This window comes from Melanerpes formicivorus, unplaced genomic scaffold (genome assembly GCF_026170545.1).
Source record: "Melanerpes formicivorus ecotype bairdi unplaced genomic scaffold, bMelFor1.0.p_v2 SCAF_2, whole genome shotgun sequence".
NCBI lineage: Eukaryota > Metazoa > Chordata > Aves > Piciformes > Picidae > Melanerpes > Melanerpes formicivorus.
Window position 1 is genome coordinate 54,594,979 of NW_027142354.1, and position 21,022 is coordinate 54,616,000.

General features: G+C 45.5%; 1 protein-coding gene across 6 annotated transcripts in view; it reads right to left on the minus strand.

The window, feature by feature from the left end:
- Positions 1–19,772, minus strand: part of SGCD (sarcoglycan delta) — a 393,456-nt gene extending 373,684 nt beyond the window's left edge. For 4 of the 6 annotated variants that reach the window (XM_068161680.1, XM_068161654.1, XM_068161670.1 and 1 more), the window contains exon 1: positions 6,899–6,990. The gene's annotated coding sequence lies outside the window, so the exon portion shown is untranslated. Of the gene's footprint in view, positions 1–6,898; positions 6,991–12,863; positions 12,902–19,693 lie in introns of those variants that run through there. The other 2 variants (XM_068161646.1, XM_068161637.1) reach the window with 2 other exon arrangements.
- Positions 19,773–21,022: the final 1,250 nt, after the last annotated feature.

Consider the following 21,022-nt stretch of genomic DNA (forward strand, 5'->3'; position numbering starts at 1 on the left):
AGCTGGGGGTTGCTGCAATGCACAGCTTTGAAAGACTTCAAAAAGTTAGTGGAGCAAGACAAACTGCACAAGATTCTTCTACAATAAGTCAGGCTAGCAGCAGCCCAATAGCTCCAAAGAGCTCTCATTTCATTAGCTATTCACTATGTATAAAAGAGGCTGTAGGAAAGGCCCGGTGCTGCATGTTCATTTGTGCTTTGGTGTGATCCATACAGCAGCAATTCAGTCCTGAGCAAGCCAGAGCTCATTATCCTGCAGAGATGAACTCTCCTCTGGTGAGAGGTGTTTCTCCTGCCGTTAACAGCATTGACTCAACATGGTTGCCCCCACTGCCTGCTCCTGGCAGAGCTGGTGCGACCATACAGGCAGCTTGTGTGCTGGGAAGGATCTGGCAGAGACAGGGTGGAAGCAGGGTGGAGACTGCTTTCTAACAGGAGCTGAAATACTTCATAACAAGTTTTGCAGAGGGGGCAAGAAACTGGAAGTAAACTCAAGACTGGCTTTGGTTTTGATTTGCTTTCACAAGCCAGTACAGAAGATTCATCCCTGGAAGGCTGACCATCCTCCCTGGCTCACAGATACCTCCAAGAGGAGATACCTCCTCTTTGCTTGCTGAGCAGTACATTCCACATTTACCAATTGGGCACATTTCCCTGTCTAAAAGAGGGTTAAGGCCCTTAGCATCATCCTCCACTTACTCTCATCTCATGCTTTAAAAGAACACTTCCACTTATTTAGAAAATGCCTGGTGCAGAGTTGGGTCATGCCCTTTGATCAAGCAGGGGAGAGAGCTTGGAGCTTCACTCCACTTAAACTCCTCATGCTACCAGAGTAAGCAGCTTGATCTGCTCCACTTACTAAAAGCCTCAGTAAATGGCACCTCATTGATTTAAGTGGTGTCAGAGCACAAACACTCCCTGCTCTGAGGAATACAAGCTCTGAAGCTGACCATGGCACCTGCTGTGTTGGTGGCAGATGGGGAACAAGCCAGGTCTCCAAAACACTGCCTTATTCAATCCACTTGGAGGAACCCATCACTGGGTTTTTTCCCCTTCATGCTTCCCATCTTGCCTTTATCTGGCAGTGTTTTAACAGCTGTTTTCTTATCACATTAAACTGACATCTCTGACCATAAAAAAAAGAGGCATGTCTAAATCTCCTAGATTTCCACACAGTATGCTATGGGGAAGGAAATGTTGACTGAAAATACTGCCCCAGCAGCATAAGTTTTACTCTTTAACCAAATACTTTTCCCATCCTCAAAAAAAATATGAAATAAGTAAAAACAAAAAATTCAGGGACACACTTTTCATCAAACTTCCACCCCCAAAAAAGCCAGCCCTCTAGCCAGTGGCAGAAGTGGCACAGCATCAAGGAAGTCAATGGAGACCAGGTGGCCTGGAGAAAAGTCATGTGGAGAACTTGGTGCTTGAATTTCAGCTAATTTAAGGGTTATGTTTTGGTTTCGCTCTGTTTTGTTTTGCTTGTCTCTGAACGTTTGGTAAATCTTCAGGAACTAAAGGTCAACTCTAGTATTTCTCCCTAAATATTTAGGAAAGGGCCTAAATATTTAGGAAGCACTTGGAATACACAAGATGGTTCAAGCATGCTGCTTCTCGGATTTGGACACCTCTTTTTTATCACAGCCACCTACTCTGCCATCTGTATTAGTCTATTAACCTAGAGACTGAGGCAGCTACTTTTGATCAAGAGGTGAAAAATCATAGCTTAGCTCTGAGCTTTAAAATAAGACAGGATGGGGAAAAAGGGGAAAAAAGAGAAAGAAAAAACAAAACACAACAGCAACACCACACAATATTGAAGCGGGGAGGGAGGCTTTGGGAGTCCTTCCCCGCTGTCAGTCAGAGCAATGTGGCTTTGGCTGCTGGCATTTTTGGGTGCTTGTGCGATACGGTCTGCTCTCCCTCTGCTGAGCAATCCAAGCACTACAGAGAATAACGGAGCTGCCTTGCAGCAAGAGGTTCTTCAGACGTGTCGGTATTGCAAGGGAACAGTCTTTATTCCTCAGACCAACAATAGAAAAAAGGGAAATAAACACCACAGAGCTTTACTCAGCCCTACGCTCCCACCTCACCCACAGAAATGTGCACCAACCCAGGCCACAGCTGCTAACCACCATAGTTTGGTGGGTTGAACAGGTCTTCAGAGCAGTAACTGAGCTGGTACAAGCCCCCATAATGCAGGTATCCACCCGCTCATGTGTCAAAACCACTACATCAGATGATGACCAACAACAGCTGCAGACAGGCAAACCCCCTGAGAAGGCAGGGATGGTTTTAAGTAAGTGGTTAGCCCTGGTTGACACATGTCCAAAGAAACAGACCTGTGTTAACACTGACGCCTTCCACACAAGGAACAGAGGAAAACACTATACCAGCATTTCAGCTACTGGGGTGATCCTAGCAGATCTTGGCTCATCCCAGCAGTGGACAACATCTCCCTGGATGTGGTCCCAGCACTGTTCTTACGCATTCACAGTAGTTCACCGACACCTACCCTGACAAGCCCCACAGCTCCTTTGAGAGAAATAAAGGCAGCAGGGATATCACCACAAACCAATACTACCAGCTTACCACTTTCTGATGCAGCAGATTGAGAAAGCTTTCTGTGTAGCACCAGATTCTTAAAATCATCATAAAATTCAAAAGTAAAAATTAATCAAGATCCCAGTGTACATATCAGATGCTCTGGCTAAACTGAGTGTGATGCTGAGATTCAACAAAGTTTTCACCTCTGTGAGGAACCAGTATCCTTCCCTAAGCAGAGAGAGCGGGTAAACACCCCAGTGCTCCACCTGTAGTGAAAAGCAAGATCCTCCATTTAAGAAACAAAACTCCAATATTTTAAAGACCAAACAGATCCATTTTCACTAGGTCTGCTCAAATTCAACAGAATAGCAGAAATCAAGGGGGCAGAGGGGAAGGGAGAAAAGAAAAAAGACAAGGCTTGACACCAGACTGGCAAGATTTCAGGGGTGACTCTGTGCCTGGTAATGTGAATGGGATCCTTTTGAACTACCTCAAAATGAATCAGATAACAGCTCACCCAGACCTGGCCTGTATTGAGCACAGCTGATTGAGGCAGAAGGAAAGAAAGAGAAGAATTCACAAGCAAAGTGCACAGACACACAAGTCACACCTATGCCAGCCCTTGATCAGTGGGCTGAGAAAAACATTGTTTTCTTTCTTCAAATATTTAGCCCCAAACTGAAAACAAACCAACCAACCAACACCAACTTTCCCACAGGATCTATATCAAATTCAGAGACCATAAAAAGTAGCTGAGACCTAAGACTTTTCAGAATTATTTAAAAAGAAATTGTGAAGTGGTTTGGTTTAGTAACCTACTGTCCCCCCACAAGTTGACTGTTTTCAAATTACTCCAGGCATATTCAGCCAAAATCTCTTATTAAAACCAATGAGAGACAAGCTGTTGGCTGCCTGTTGTGCTGGACAGTGGCAGCTGAAATGGAGAAGGCTCCACATCCAAAATGCACACATTTTTGATACCTCACAAATCAAAGTTTGTTGTTCAGCTACTCCTAAAGTACTATCTTGCCAAACCTCCAGAAAAGCATCAAGGTAGCTGTTAATTGGGTGTTTTTTTTACTATCACTCAGGAAACATTTCCTGGGTGAGGAACCATGAGCTGGTGCAAAACCTGCTTCTGTTACTCTTCTGGGGGTCAGTGGTATCAAGAAATATCTGCTGGTGGCCAGAGACAAATGTGGACTCTCAGGGTGATGGTCTGTGTGAGCTCTTAGGTTGAAACGCTTTCCACTTCAAGCACACTTGAGGGACTCAATGTAAACTGATAACAGAGCCTAAGATTCTCACAAATGAAATAAAAGCAGGAGTAGACAGCAGAGAAAGTTAATTTTTCACCTAGAGAACTGCAGTGTTAGAAGATTACCCTGGAGGTTTTAATCAATGCAAGTGAATCTTTTCTATTTTTCCTCCAGTATTCCCCAAATAAGTCAATACGATTGCCAGCACTTTCTCAGCACAGAGTGACCACTTCCCAGCAAGATCAAGTTACAGTCATTATCCAAAGAACTGAAGAAATGCATTACCATTCTATGATTATGATTTCAAAGAAAAATAGCAAGCAAGGCAACAGAAGCAGCAGGGTAACATTGCAAGGCATGGCAGGCTTTCAGTGAAACTTTCCTCTTTTTTTTTTTTAAACTTCTTTTCTTTTTTGAGGATGATTAGAAGCACAGAAAGACTAACTAACCACAGGTTGCTGCTGAACAAAAATACCCACAGCTACCTTGCAACTCAGGAACAGCAAAACACGTGAAAAACGCACACCGCTGTCAGACGCTACCTAAAGGCATTTCCAGATCCAGAATCTCCTCTCCCATGAGGGTAACATACCTACTTTTCCATCTGCTTCACCACAGATGATACAAAGCTCTCAATGCATTCAAGCAACTTCTAGTGCACTCAGCTAATAACCCAGCACCTGCAGGATCTGTGCATACGTATTATGGCCACACTCATCACCTTAAAGGGCAGCAGACCACGTTACGTAACACACTTCTATAAAATCATAAACACCCAAATAAACGATGGCCCTGCATGCCTAAAGGTGCAGATACAGACTCTCTCTCCCAGCCAAACAAAATGCAGGCAAGGAGCTTTCTCAAGTGTGAATCAAATTACAGTCCCACCTTCAGCTACAGCCTGGATAATTTGTTTCTCTAAGCATCTTTAAAAAAAAAAATAAGAAAGAAAAGTATCTTTCTAATTCCCTCTTTGTAATGCTCAGTTTGAACTAACAAAACAAAGAGAGCTGTCACTTCCTAAGTGTTAAAAGCTTTAAGCAAGACTAGCTATTCTAAACTACCTGCAAAAGCAAAGAGGTGCTAAACATCAGGGTCACATAATCTACGATTCTTCAAACAAAGTGTTCGAAGTTTCCAGAAGGCACAATAAGGATTGAGTCAACATCCCCAGTGCCCTCCAGCACAAGGATTTCAAGGGGCAAAGCCAAAGGTAATTTTTCAGTGGCAACCAGAATACAGCCATTACCTATGGTAATGGAAAGTTTTAGAAGCAAAGCTCATGCGCTGCTACTGAGAGGGAACGCTCTCAAAAGAGCTTTTACTTAGAAGGAATCCTGTCTGGCTCGTTTCAGAATGATGACTCTTATTTTTCCATTTATCAGTATCATTTTTTTCCCCTCAAACTGGCATTCAAAACTACAGTTCTTCCTCAAGAAAAAAAAATAATTACAATAAAAATAGTTTGAAACACAACAGTGGGTTGGTCAACAGATACACATCAGCAGGGGAAGCCAATGGAATTCTGTTAATTTATGCCAGAAGAAACATAACCAAGACTTCACTCCAGTGAGATGAAGCTGGGCCAATTATGGTCATTTATAGCAGATGTTGCTCCTCATAGCACAGGGCACGACTGCTCATGCCCATGTCTATGTGTCACAGAGCAAATTACATCTGTTAGCAGGAGGAGGACTCGGCTCCACACACTTCTGTAGCAACGTCACTGCCTGACCTATTCTGCCCAGCACACAGCTGAGAGTTGCTCATTCTTCTTTTCAATGAGGCACTATGCAAGTGTTGATTTAATGGTTCATTTATCAACCCCGCTGAATATTAAGCAATTCATTTTGACTTAATTTGGACAATTCAATTTCACCCATCCTTTCTCCCCTTGAAGAATGTGAATTGCTGTCTAGGGAAAGCCTGTTTTAAAAGTTGATTTAACAAGGAGTACTTGGATCTATGGGCTTTATACCCTGACTTTTTTGTTTGTCTTTTACATGTTATGCTTGAAATTGGCAAATGCCAAAGCAAAGCAAGAACATTCTTAATGCTGCAAACCAAAACATATCTTCTGCAGGATTTGCTGCTCCTTAAGAAGACCCCCAGAAAACTAAAATGCCTTGTCAATACAACCAACAAGGCTGTAGAATTCTGTACCACTTGGAGAAAGGCACTTCTCATTGGAAACCCCTTACTTTTCTTAGAAAGTTTTTGTTCCTGAATGCATTCTCCCAACAGGGGAAAAATAATAATCAATGCATGCAAGCCTTAAGCCTCAGCCTCCCGCGGAAGCAGTGTTTCGTTCACGTAAGTTTGCCCCACCAAGAGCTCCCACAGCGAAGCGCAAGCCCCTCTACGGAGCCGGGGCTCAAGGCCGGAGCGGTCCAGCGCGACTCCCCAAATCCGACCCACGACAGCGGCTCTGCGGGAGCGACCCGGGGGTCGGGGCACACCCTCCGGAGCAGCCGTTGCACCTGTTGGTGATCCACCCAGCTGCAGCCCTCGGTACCACACAGCCGCATCTCTCACCCAGCTGGGCGATCCCACAGGTTTTTGTTTTTTGTTTCCCCTCCCCGGTTCTACCAGCTTTCTGCCCGTTTTCACCTGCTACTCCCGGGGTGCCGAGCTAGTTCCCCTCACCGCAGTTCCCGCACACGTTTAACATTCAGCCCAGCAGCCCTGTCCAGCCGGCAGCCCCACGAAGCCCAAGCCTCGGCGGGGCACTTCTGAAAGTCCCTTCCCACAGCCACGGCAGCTTCGCCACCACCCCAGACACGGCAAACACGCACCCCCCTCCCAACAGCTCAGCCGAGCCTCTAGAGTACCAGGCAGCATCCTTCGCTGCCAAGAGCCACTTTTTCCTCCGGGAACGCACACACGGAGCCACCGCGCTGCGAGGGAAGGAAGCGCGGGGACACGGCAAGCTGTACCCGGGCCGGCCGAAGGTACCCGAAGGGATGCTGCTCCCCACGAACGGCAGCTCTATCCAGACCCCGAAACTCCGCCAAGTCGGAGCGCGGGGCTGGGCAGGGGCAGCGCCGCCCGGGCATCCCCGCGGGTGGGTCGGTCCGTCGCGGCACTCACCTGTGCGGCGGGGCAGGCTCGGGACACGGGCGGGCTCGGCCCCTCAGGAGATCATGCCGCCGGGGCCGCCGCGGCCGGGGGCGGGAGCGCGAGCGCGGGGCCGGCGGCGGAGCGGCTCCTCCGGCAGCGGGGGCGCGGCGCTGCCTCACGCCGCGGCGCAGAGCCGCGCCGCCTCCGACACGCGGCCGCGGCGCCCCGGCCCCGGAGGGGGGGCGGTGGGAGGGGGGCGGGCCCGGCCCCGGCTGTGCCCGCCCCGCTCCGCCCGCGCCCCTTATCGGCACCGGTTCCCCGGCACCGGCTGCATGCGGCAGGGAGGCTCCGCTCTCCTCACGTCTTTTCCCTTGTCCATTTCTCCTCTTTTATTTCTCTTTGCCTTTCACTCTGCTTTTCTCCTTTCCCCTCCTTGCCTACCCCCCCCAACCCTCGCACACTTTTCTCCCTTTTCCTCATCTCTTCTCTTTTTTTCCCTTCTCTCCATTCCCTCCCTTTTTCCCATCTCCATTTTTCCTGCCCCTCTTTTCCCCTCCCTTTTCCCACTACCTCCCCTATTTTTTCCCCCACCTTTATTCTCTCTTCCTCCCTTTTTCCTCCTCCTCCTCCTTGTCTCCGTTGTCTCCCTGCCAAAGCCTTTTAGCAAAGGAGACCGTGGCCAGCAGCCAAGCAGCCTCTCTCTCCAAGGAGATGGCCAGGAGCTGAGGAAGCGGATGGCCCCGGGGGGAACAGGCTGCAGCAGCCACAACATGCAGCACACATACTCCACATAGTCCCTCCTTCAACTGAACGGACCTGACCTGTGCATAGCTGGCACAAGAGATTGCTTCCAGGGCCATCCTTCCCTGCCACCCCTTGGGAGGGTTAAGGTAAGCCAGTGCAGTTTTTCCAAAGGATCCAACAAAAATCAAGGAAGCAAGGCTTATTGTTCATTTAACCCCAATCAGCTCACCAGCTCACCCGGTTTCTGGCTGCAATGAAATAACCTCAATATCCCAGCCCTTAGGTCTAGCTGGTCCCATCTTGCAAAGCATCAGCTGCCCCCAGAGAGTGGGATGCAGACTTCTGGAGCAACATGTCTCATCTTCCTTTTGCATTTCATGTGTTGGAGATCAGTGGAAACACTTTTCTTCTACCTTAGAAAGTTGGTTGTTTTGCCAATAAAGTGCCTGAGTTTTGTTCATTAGAGATCTATAAAGCCAGTGCCCAACTATATGACATTAAGCAGAGAGTACAGTTAAAAACCAAAACCTAAGCTGCAGATATTATGCTGTTTCAGATCTCCTTCCTTCCTTCCTTTCTAGATTAAAGACTTTGATTCTTTTCTGAGGAAGAAGAGTGATTACTGATGAACTTTGGAACAACTCAAGGGGAAGTACGGATACACAAATCAGAGGGATTGCTTCTGTCAATTTGAGTTACTGATAATAGACTATAAAGCTAAGGTTTATCAAGAGTTGGTTTGGGTCTTTGTGACTCACTGAGTTACTTCTGTGCCACTGAACTTCACCATCACTAAAACAGCATCAGATAAAATTTAATGAAGTAGAAAAAAGTTGATCTTTTCTGTCTCAGGGTCACACAGCATGAAGGTATAGTGAAGCTGTGTCCTAGCCCATCTAAAAAGCTTGCAGACAAGAACACATGCTTTGAACAGCACCTGGAAAGGGCACGAAGGTCCTGCCCTATACTGGTGCCTCTATAGATGTACTCCTCCTACATCTGGTAGGTTATATGGAACCTGTTTTCATCTCATTTCCAGCCACAAACGCTGTGGAAATTTGACAGAGCAAAAGAAAATTAAAGCACATCAGCAAAACTGGCAAGTATCAAGCACTACACATTTCATCAAGCTGGGCCAGCAGCATATTTGACCTATGGCTCTTCATTTTCTCTATTGTTATTCTTTTAATTTTTAGTACTTTCCTGCTGCAGATTCATGACAGTTGTTGTCCTTTATTTGCACTTATTTGAACTCTGCACTGTATCCAGTTGGCCAGCAATGGCAGGGAATGCTAATTCCATTTAGTTACTGGGGGAAAAAAAGCAATAAAAGCAAATATGTTTCCCTAAGGCCCCAGCCCAGAGTGATGAAAAATCCAGACCAAAACCATATTTTGTTAAAATCAGTCTCAAATGTCACCTTTTATCCCACAGAAAAATTAAAATGGGAATAAAAGTGTAAACTGAAATATAAATAAGGAACCCTTCTCAGCTCTAATAATTGCACCTCAAATACATCTCCAAGTTGGGGCAAGAGCAACAGTCTCCATTCCATCACTGGTCAAGCCCTAATCACATTTCAGATGTGCCTTGAACACACAAATGCTGTAGGACTGCAGTTGAGAGTATTTAAAGGTACGGGGTCAGTGACAGCAGCAGCTGTTGCTCCTGACCTCAAGGGAATCACAGTTCTGGTTAACACAAACACTTGTTTTGCTCTGGGAGTTACTGGGATATGAGCTGTTTGAGCTACTGCAGTGGGTTCCAGGGCTGCACTGGCACAGGCAGGAGTATGCTGCAGGGTCAGAGGAAAAGGCAGCACAGGCAAAGGGAAAGTAACTTCTGTTAGCGATGACTCTCCTTATTTTCCCTGCCTGTAGAAATTAACAGCTGCTGCTCAGGCTTGCCAGCGCCCAGCACTCAAAAACTACGCGTGAAAGACTCAGAAGTAAGATGGTTGCCTGTAAGATACTCTGATGTTGGGAAGAAAACAAAAAGAAAGGGGAAGAAAAAAGCATAGAGCCTCTTTTTATTTGGCTTGTGATTACCAGGTCTGTAGGAATCTCTTTTTTAACTTATTTTTTAAGGAGCACCGATCCACTTTTTTTTCTTGCCTTGATTTTTTTAATGACTACTGGGATTCTAACATAATCAACTAATTCCAGGAGCTGAGGCTTCAAGATTAAAAAAAAAAAGGTATACCATGTCACAAAGCTCACGATGCAATCTCATTGCATTGGCTTTGGCAGCAGTTCACTTGGCTCTGGAAACAATAAAGTGGGAGACTGAAATGACAAACAAACTGGAGATCCAAACCAAAGCACCACCAGGGAATGCAAAGCAGATGGCCAGCTAAAGAAGACTAGCCCAAAGAATCACTGTAGTCTTTGCAGGGAGATTTCTGACAGCATCCACCATGGTGGTCTCCTTCCTACTAACTCGCCTGGCATGGTTTACATCTAGATGTCCATGTCATTAATTATTATTAAGGGGATTAAACAAGCCAGAGTCCTCTCAGTTGCAAATCATTTGTATACCCTCTCATAGCAAGTGGGGACATTCAAGAGCATTGGAGAGCCCAGGGGAGGGTCAGGGATTACTCTACATTTCCATGCCACCTTGGGCCTACAGTGCTTTAACTGGTGATTTCATAGACTCATTGAATGGTTTAAGTTGGAAGGGACCTTATGGATCCTCTAGTTCCAACCCCATGAAGGGACAAGGCAGGGACAACCTCCACCAGACCAAATTGCCGAAGGCCTCATCCAACCTGGCCTTCAACACCTCCAGGAAGAGAGCATCCATGACCTCCCTGGGCAACCTCTTCTACTCACCACTCTTACTGTAAAGAAAGGTGTATATTTCCCTAGCAGAAAGAGAACATCGGTGTGTGCTTTCAGGACAAATGCTCTTGGCATGCTTCTGTTAAAATGTCTGCTTTGTTCCAATCTGCCATAACAATACTGTCTCATGAGAACTTATTTTAAAATTGCTAAATTACGTTTGTGCTAAACAGGAGTTCGCACAACGGAAATTAGAGTTTGGGACTCCCCATAAATTTGCAAGTGAAATCACATGCAGAAATTCATTCTCAGAAAAAGAACCCTAAATTACATTGTCTTCTGTCACATCCACTTTGCTCAGCGGGGGAAAACACATGAACATCAACAGTGACCATCTGAATTAAGCAGTATGGTAAAATGCCCAGCAGAGCTCCATTGGGACTGATCCTTTCTGCTTACCCTCATCAATACATTGGTTTACTGGAGAAGAAAACAATTATGGTAGACTTGACTTCAGGCTGCCAGCCCCAGCAGATTCTCTGTACAGCCAATTGTTTTCTGTCTATGCCTAGCTCTTAGCAATGCTGAGCTGTCTTCTTGTGGTCCTAAACATGTAGCCCTTTTCTTCAGCTGTTGCTCTTTTTACCAGTCTAGAAATGCAACGTTCAACACTGACTGAACCCTACATGCATTCCTCTATGGCTGTCCACAGGGACCGGGGTTTTGAAGTTTGGACTTAACAGGAAAAGTTTTTCCACAAGCACATGGAGCTAAATCCTACCTACCACATTTGTGCATGTTGCTCCATTACCTGCTGGTTTGAAATAAGCAGAATTTAATCATTTTGGGGGGTGACAGTGAATTCCAGCCCCTCAGGAAGGGATCAGCACTCCTGTCCCCCTCTCCCAGCCCATCTGCTCACAGCCTGGTGCATCACTGGAGCACAGCCAGGCAGCCGTGGAAATGCACTGAGTGAATAAGGTCTTCCTTCCCTATCAGCCAATAAAGATAATTACACAGGCCAGCTTATATTAATTTGGGTTCAGCCCTTTTCCCACTCAAATTAACATCGCTTTTGCCATTGACGCTGATGTTAGCAGAAGCTGGCCCAACATCAGGGAGCTAAATTTAGACTGCTTCTGCCATTTGCTGGTCATCCCCCTTCCCCTGTGCCAGTACTGAGGGAGTTACTAGGAACAGCCCAGGTATCTGAGGATCTGCTAAGTCTCAACAGCTACTGAAGGAGCTCAGGCAGTGGGAGCCCCATGAGAATCCAAGTGGCACCATCTCTGCCCTCACAGCACTGCAGCCTGGCCCCAGGCACGTTCATCCCTTGGGAACTCATTTGCCAAAATCAGCATTAAATAAGGGCAGAGAAGGAGACAGACACAGAATATCTTTATCTATCAAGGCTCAGAGGCAGGGCCAGCAGCTTTCCAGGGAGGTGCCCACGTATGCTCATGTGGATGTGTGACACACACCACTGTCCTCAGAGCTGTGTGAGGCTGTCAGATTTTCATTCCATTTCCTCAACGCAGAAATCACTTGTTACCAATATTGGTGATGCCACTCTAGAAATCAGAGGAAATCCATCACGACCTGTGAGGTTATTCTGGCGTAACAAGCAGCCCTTGTATCTCATTTTTCAGAAGTGAGATTCAGCCCTTCTCTGTTTCTGCGCTGCACAAAGCCGTGAAGGTGGTGGCTCCGTGAGAAGCTTGTGGGGCTTTTCTGCTGGCAGTAACTCATAATCTCCCTGCACACATTCAGGTATGGCTGCACGCACACAAACACACACACACACTCACACATAACTTGTCTTTCAGAGTTTTCCTTGGAAATAGTATTTGTTCTTTTAGGCACTAATCTGCCTGTCAGTGGGTCTGGCCATAAAGATGCACAGGTGTTTACCAGCAAGGCTAAAAAGTCTCCCCAGCCACACTTCCACGGTGCACACATTATCACCCCAATTTGCAGGCACCTCAGAAGCACAAACAGTTCTTCTCTTTGCATGGTCTGCTGCTGCAATAACTTTGTGGAAAACTTTGCTTACTGGACCTGTCTCACGGTAGGTGTGACTGCCAGCAATAGCTTGTCTGCTACTGGGAGCAGAGTCACATGCTGTGATTGCTCATATGCCGCTCAGATTCTCTAACAACTCAGAGATAGACACACACAAAAAGAGAGAGAGAGAAAAAAAAAAAAAGGAGAGGAAAAAAAGGCAACTGTTTCTAACTGAGACACATTCCTTTGTTGTCTCTGCCTCAGCTGCAAATGCTCTCTGCTACGCTGATTTCCTTTAACTGTTCAATCCCTACCCTGTTTCCACAAACACGGAAAGCAACTGTTTATCATTCCAAACTCCCAGCCTCGTGCCAGATAACACTTGCTGATCAACTGCCAAGGCAAGATTCATGCAGGAAAAAAAAAAGGAATGGCAGATTAAACAGCTCAGCTCTGATTCTTACCTTCAGAAGCAGACTTCATTCAATGCCCACAAATACTTTTACTTCACTGGAAGCCTCAGAACTAATTTTAGCTTCCCTCGGGGATGCCATGTAGGGAGAGCAGCCCCCTCCCTATCATTACTAATCTGCCTAACATAACAGCAGGACACCTGCTGCTAGTGAGTCAGGCTTTGTGTGAAGCTAACGGTATATATATAGGCAAAATGTAAAGACAATACTTAGCTTCCTTCATACCCCATGTGTTGTTTGTGTCTTCCTGTTACTCTGAGTAAATCAATCAGTGCAAAGCAGATGGAATGGAATGGAATGGAATGGAATGGAATGGAATGGAATGGAATGGAATGGAATAGACCAGGTTGGAAAAGACCTTCGAGATCATTGAGTCCAACCTATCATCCAACACTGTCTAATCCACTAAACCATGGCACTAAGTGCCTCATCCAGTCTGTTCTTAAACACTTCCAGTGATGGTGACTCCACCACCTCCCTGGGCAGCCCATTCCAATGGGCAATCACTCTTTCTGTGAAGAACTTCTTCTTAACATCCAGCCTAAACCTCCCTTGGCACAGCTGGAGACTGTGTCATCTTGTTCTGTTGGTGGTTGCCTGGAAGAAGAGACCAACCCCCATCTGGCTACAACCTCCCTTCAGATAGCTGTTGACAGCTGTTGAGTCTCCTCTTCTCCAAGCTAAGCAACCCCATCTCCCTCAGCCTCTCCTCATAGGGCTTGTGCTCCAAACCCCTCCCCAGCTTTGTTTCCCTTCTCTGGACACATTCCAGCAAGTCAACATTTTTCCTAAACTGAGGGCCCCAGAACTGGGCACAGGACTCAAGGTGTGGCCTAACCAAAGCAGAGTCCAGGGGCACAATGACTTCCCTGCTCCTACTGGCCACACTATTCCTGATACAGGCTAGGATGCCATTGGCCTTCTTGGCCACCTGGGCACACTTCTGGCTCATGTTCAGCCTACTATCAACCAGTACCCCCAGGTCCCCTTCTGCCTGGCTGCTCTCCAGCCACTCTGACCCCAGCCTGCAGCACTGCATGGGGTTGTTGTGTCCAGTGCACAAATGCACAGGAGAATCAATGTTCTTTTCTGACCAGAAGCTCTAGAGATGTGTAGCAGAATAATGTTTATTTGTATTTGTGGCACACGTGTATGCACACACCTGTATTTTTACACCTGCGTACAGGGTGATTGCACTCTTGCAAGTTCCTGTTCTGGTACACATAAACTTGTGTTTTCACTGAAAACATGAACAGAAATTCAATGATTATAAATCTAAAGCTCCATCTTGAACCTGTCTTCCTTGCTTATACACAGTAAGAAAGAGCAAGCATGGTAAAGGGGCCTATATAGGGGAAACTCAGCTTTATAACCTGCTAGCATAGAGAAATCTACCACATGTTCCCCATATCAGCTTCCATAAAGAAGGTAGAAGTTAGCTGAGTGGTTGTGCAGTAGCTGTTAAACATCAGGGGTGTTCCCCCTTGTTTATTTCACAGCCATAACTTGCAGCGACAAACATATCTCTAGAACAACATTTTGGTCTATGCTAGGAGCCTGATTTAGCTCTCACCCCCAAGCCATACATTTCATTGTTATGGGCTGCACTTCTAAACTTTTGAGAGCTGCAGTAAAGAGCTGCTAGGCTTGGCTTTGTGATTTCTGGGAGATCTCTCTTTTATTCCTTTCCAGTTTCTCTCTCCTTTTTCTTTCAGTTTTTTTTTCCAAAATATGAAATTTTGGTTATTTCTGTCTTTGAAGAAAGGCATTGTCCTCATCTTCTGCCTTGGGCAACACTTCCATTCATGATGGACACTCACCCTTTTTAACCTTAGCTCACCTGACTGTCCTTAGATCACAGAATAGAATAGCATAGAATAGAATAGAACAGAACAGAACAGAATAGACCAGGTTGGAAGAGACCTTCAAGATCATCACATCTAACCCATGACCCAACACCATCTAATCAATTAAACCATGCAACCAAGCACCCTATCAAATCTCCTCCTAAACACCTCCAATAATGGTGACTCCACCACCTCCCTGGGCAGCCCATTCCAATGGGCAATCACTCTCTCTGTGTAGAATTTCTTCCTAGCATCCAGCCTAAACCTCCCCTGATGCAGCTTGAGACTGTGTCTTCTTGTTCTGTTGGTGGTTGCCTGGAAGAAGAGACCAGCCCCCACCTGGCTACAACCTCCATTCAGGTAGTTGTTGACATCAATAAGGTCTCCCCTGAGCCTCCTCATCTCCAGGCTAATCAACCCCAGCTCCCTCAGTCTCTCCTCATAGGGCTTGTGTTCCAAACCCCTCACCAACTTTGTTGCCCTTCTCTGGACTCGTTCCAGCAAGTCAACATTCTAGCCTTGCCTTTTTTTTGGCTATTTTTTTTTCTTTACTCCCATCCCTTGCCTCACTTCTTCAGGGATGATAGAAACTAAGAAACTATCCCAGTCTATATAGCTCAGCTTCTAGGCAGCAGCAAATGATCAAATTGTCCTTCTTTGAGCAGCTTAGGGACACATGCTGCATAAAACCCCTCAAAAGATGAATGAGGCTCCTGAAAAACTACATTTACATGTGTTCTAGGCTCTCTGAACAGAGCTCAGAAATGCATTTCAAGCCTAGTATTCTAAAATAACCCCTGGCAAATCATCATCTTACCACTTAAACCCACCATCTGCCATGTCCTGAATGTACAGGGGAAAGGAAAGGCAAAATGTCCCAAATACCAACCCTGGGTCTTCACCAAATAATTGTGTGTGTGTTTGTGTGTGTGTGTATAAAAATCCATGGATCCTTTCCCTTATGTATCTACCTGATTCTCCAGGTTCTTCTGTAGCAGAAGCAGCAAGATTTCAGGCAGGTAGCCCCTGAAGCAGTTGGAATTTTGACCCACAAGCTCTGTGGTCCTCTATTCCCCCCTAGTGACCAACACATACTAAGGGTGTGCAGCCGTCCAGCTCAGCTGAGCTGTTGTGTCTTTCAAGCACCAGCAGTAGGCCTGGCTTTGTGCTTCAGGAGTCCTGCTGTCCTCTCCCAGGCCAAAAATCCACTCAAACTCCACACTTCACACCTTCATTCATCTCAGAAGGACAGAAGCAACCAGCCACTGCAGGGAGTTACAAACCAAGCATGAGGGGAAGTTTAGGTTGGGCTTGGGATCTTGAAGGTCTTTCCCAACCTGGTTAGTTCTGTATTCCACCCTGCCATTTCTCCAATGATACCCTGAGCATGCCATTAACATTTTCACTAACACAGAACCTCTGTATGTCTGCCAAACCAAAAAGTAGAAGCAGAAGGGGGGGAAAAACCCCAACTCCTCTGCATGTCTACCTTTGAATCCCAATATATTATTTTTTGTTGTTGCTTGTTTGTTTGCCTTAATTCTAAGTGTATTTAGAATATGGAACATATATTTCCAAAGGATGTTTTGTATTTTCAGTGTGTCTGTCGGGTTATACTGCTGCAATATAATTGTTTTCCTGCTGAGAATTATAGCAGAGAAGTTAGTCTGGGTATGATTACAGCTAATTATAGTTCCACTTTAGAATTTAAAGGCTCCCCTGCAACACCCTCTTCTTGCCACTTAGAGGCACTGCCCTTGGATCTTGTGACTACTGCTTCTAGTTGTAGTAACTGTGGCCCCCAAGGTCACTGCAAGCTATGTGGCACATGGATGGATTTGAGGTTTGGTTGCTAGAAGTGGGTAGGTCATCAAGGTACGAGGGGAAAATCTATAAAGAACATCTTACACTCTCAGCTGGAGCTGAGATAATCTAAGCCAAAACTTTGCTAGCTGTGTGCCTGAAGGAGCTTGACCACAGGAAGACAGCAATCCCTGCTGACAAGGCTGTGGGAGTAAGAGCACCGCAGAATTTGTGTCCAAATGTAGGATGTTTGACAAGGAGCAGTTATGTTCAGGGTGGTTAACAGCTGAAGAGCAGCGAGACATTGACTCCCGTCTGCTGAGAACTAGATGACTGCTTTAACCTCAGAAACAGAGCCCTACAGCTCAGGGAAGATGGCAGAGACAGCTGGGCCAAGCCATGGTAAATTCATCCACTGCTCCCTAAAGGGAAATATTTCTTACATTTTTTGTAACTGCAGTTGTTCCTTTTGCCTCTAAATCTTTGCAGTTTGATGTTGGAATCATGTTTGCATCATAAATCTCTTCCTCCTGTCATAAGTTTATCTGTCGCTGCTGATACTCCTGAGCAGAAAGCTGAACCCTGGTTGTGCTTGAGCAGCCCAAGACAGGCTCGACATCAGCTCAGCACGAACCACATTGATGGCAGTGAAGCAGTTCAGGCACCTGAAGAAATCCTGCCAAGCCTCTGCAGCTGGACAGGGCAGAGCACACCCAGGCAACCCCATTGCTCTCCCTGCCCCAGATGGTGCAGCTACAGGAACAAATGTGCTCCATTGCTGAGCAGTGCTGTGTGTTTCCCAACAAAATGTCAATGAGCTTTCCAGATTAAAACATTAAAAATGTATGAGCAACAACTGTCGCACATGAGGGAGCTAATAACACTGGTAGGGTTTTTCTTTTCAAGAACAGATAAGAGAGGTTTTAATATCAGTGAGTTCATATGCAGTTACAGTTTTATCAACTTGAAGGCCAGGAAGACTCATTAGATCTCCATTTGACCTTACAACAAATCACTGTAGTTTACCCAGCTATTTCTAATTGAATGGAGCCATAAGGCCTGAGAAAGTCAATAGTGGAGAAAAGCAGAAAGTTTTACTCTGGAGCCATCAAAAAGCAGAGAATTTTTTTGTTGTTGTTCCCCCTGTATAATTTGCTCAAATGACTAAAATCACCTCCCAGGTAAACAAACAAACAAAATCCCCACACCATACCCAAACCCCAACGAAAACACAGAGCTGAAAATCCCTCACTAAAACCCACATCTCATTTAATGATATCTGGTTCAGCTTTCAGATGTGAGCTCTTCTTTCACATTTTCCTCTTTTTATGACAGAGTGTTTTCTTCCCAGAAATAGATTCACAGACAAAACAAAAACCACCTCAGACCCTTTTTTTTTTGGGGTGAACAAAACCTTTCAGACTTTTAGTTAGACTGAAATCATTCTAGCCATTCTTTCCTACCCATTCTCCAACTTTTCCATATCTTTTCAAAGTTTCAACATAGCATTTTGCTATGTGAGACCAGGTTCTAATGATGTTGCAGATAAAAGTAAAATTACCTCTTTTCCTGTTATTGACTGCTCTCTTGTTTATATATTTACAGGCCACATAAATTCCTTTTGTCAGGTCATCACAGTAGGATCGATGCACAAAGGCTTTTTGGAGCTTGGCTCCCTCCATCCCATGAGCACTACTTGTGCCCTTGCATGCAGGGCTGTGCCCTTGCAGAGACCAACACATAGTTTGATGAACTCCTCATCCTCTTTACTGAAAGATCTAGCTTCCCTAGTGCCAGTTTCCTTTCCTTTTCACTGTGCACCACTCTCTTGGTCATTGTGCTTATGTTTTGCAACAATGGAGAACTTTGGCACTTACACTTAACCCTGAGGTGCTCCAGAAACCACAGGTCCATTCTGTCCTGATTCTCCATCAACAGCTGCTTGTTGAGCTCTGCCAGGCACTTTGTGATTCATTTGATGTGTATTCTAATGTTACTGAATAGAGGTAATGCTTAATCAGCAGCTATTCAGTGCCAAGTAAAACACCTTACAAAAGTCTAAATGCACTAAATTTATACAGTCATTTTTGTCAACCAAACATGTAATACAATCAGAGTGAAAATTAGGTTTCTTTGACATGGTTTGCCATAAACCCATCTCATTTAGACTACTCACTAATTTACCTCTGCATCAGCTTTTGAATTATTTAACCCAAAATGATGACAAACTAACTAGCCTGCCTGAGTCTTAGGAAATACTTCCTCATAGCAACCTTCTCTCTAAAATTGATATAAACATATTTCGTATGACTGGGTGAGCCTTAGCTCGTTCACAAGGCAGCTCTTTACTATCAGGAAGACTGAACTGGATTTGGTCTCTTGTGGAAGCTTTTACAGGTAAACTGGGCTTTGATGGGACCAGATGTCTAACCACAGGGGCAGAGGACCCTGCTCCTCTCAGTACCTTTCACACCTACCCTCCTTACAATGCCTGGTAGCACTCATAAGGTAAACAGGTAAACAAAATCAAAACACTTTGGTGTAATTTTCATTGCAAAAGGAAAAAGATGTGGCTTGAGGCATTTCTGCATGCACCTGGCAGCACACAGTGGTTCCTGCACGTGGTCTTGTGATTTAGGGACCCAGACATATCCGCTCTTTAACTACATTGGTGCAAAGCTAGAGCCATAATTTTGTGGGCTGAAGGACAGCCATGTTTAGGAAGCCATCCAGCTGCCTAGAGAATTTCTTTGTATCCACCCCTTTTTTATTCTACCCCAGGTTATTTGAAGGAGCCTGAAGGTATCTATGAACCTCATTGTCTTTGCCCATTCCCCACCCAACGCCTTTATTTTTAAAGTTCATTTTGTCCTGCCAGAACCTCTGTTGCCAACCTCATCAAATAATAACGAAACCTCAAGTGGAGAGCTGTGTGTTTTGCACATAAAGACACAATGGTTTCTCAGTGCTCCTGCTGTTATTCAGAAATCATGCAAAATGAAGCTGAGGCAGGGAGCAAAGCAAGGTATAGAACTGAAACCTTCATACTTCACAAGCATACCTCATTTGCTCTGCTGTCAGGAACTCAAAAGGTTCAAGAAGGTGGGGGGGGGAGAAAGAAAGAACAGAATTGCTTATAATAATATGCAAGCCACTAGACTTATAACTTACCTTTTAGTAAAATGCTGACTCCTGAATGATCTTTGTCAATTCTCATAAAAAACAGCCTCCAGGTGATGAATCTTGCCACAGGCATTAAATGGGTTGCTGCTGGAAAAGGAAAAGAAGGCTTGATTTTAATTAAGTAAACTACCTGCATCTGCATTTGGTCTCAGTTTTCATGATTTGGGAAAGAAAGATGCTTGAGGGCTTGCTTTTTGTTTGTTTTAAATATTCATGGCATTTTAAATGTCTTCCATGCTGAGCTTGGTGGACCTGATGGTAAATGGCTGAACCAGCTCTGCCGTTCCCTGCGGTGAACAGCCTCAGCTCAGAGGACGCTAGGGCCAAACAGAAAGATCTGAGCACAGGTCTTAGAGGGAAGGCTCTGCTGGGACCCCTCTTACAGGGAGCTGAGTGCTCTTATTGATTTCAGGAGGGAGATTGATGAACGTGCAGCATGTTTGTATCAGCAATCCAGACATCTTGGACAGGTTTTGTGTGCTGACATTTCACTATAACCTGGATTTTTGCACAGGCTCTAACCCACCGGTTGAAATCAGGAAAGACAGTGCTATGAAAAGGGTAAGCAGTGGTGAGGAAGAAGAAGGAATTATTTGTCATCTAGAGCGATAAGTCATTATTTCCAGACGGTAAAGCAGGATTAAAAAATAGTCTCATGGACAAATAACTGATTTGAGAAAGAGGTATGTCCCAACCTCAGCTTCATGCTTCCTGGCTGATCTTGAATGTTTCCAAATAGAGACATAAAGTGGAAAAAAATACTCCCTGCCCCAGATGTGATCATAGTTTCATAGTTTCATTCAGGGTTGGAAGGGACCACAAGGATCATCTAGTTGCAACCCCCCTGCCATGGGCAGGGACACCCCACACTACATCAGGCTGCCCAGAGCCTCATCCAGCCTGCTCTTAAACACCTCCAGGGACGGGGCCTCGACCACCTCCCTGGACAACACATTCCAGGGTTTCACCACTCTCATGGTGAAGAACCTCCTCCTCCTCACATCCAGCCTGAATCTCCCCACCTCCAGCTTCATTCCATTCCCCCTAGTCCTATCACTACCTGAGATCCTGAGAAGTCCTTCCCCAGCCTTCCTGTAGGCCCCCTTCAGATACTGGAAGGCCACAATGAGGTCACCTCGGAGCCTTCAGAATAGTCCATGTTGAGAAGCTCTCCTGCAAAGCCCCACTTAAAAACCCAAGGAAGAAATTGAGGTTATATAAAGTAACCTGGATTTTTCAGCATTAAGAAAGTGCTGTGAGTGGTACTGAGATATTCCGCACACAGTCAGTCATTTCCAGTTTCATTCTAATCACTAA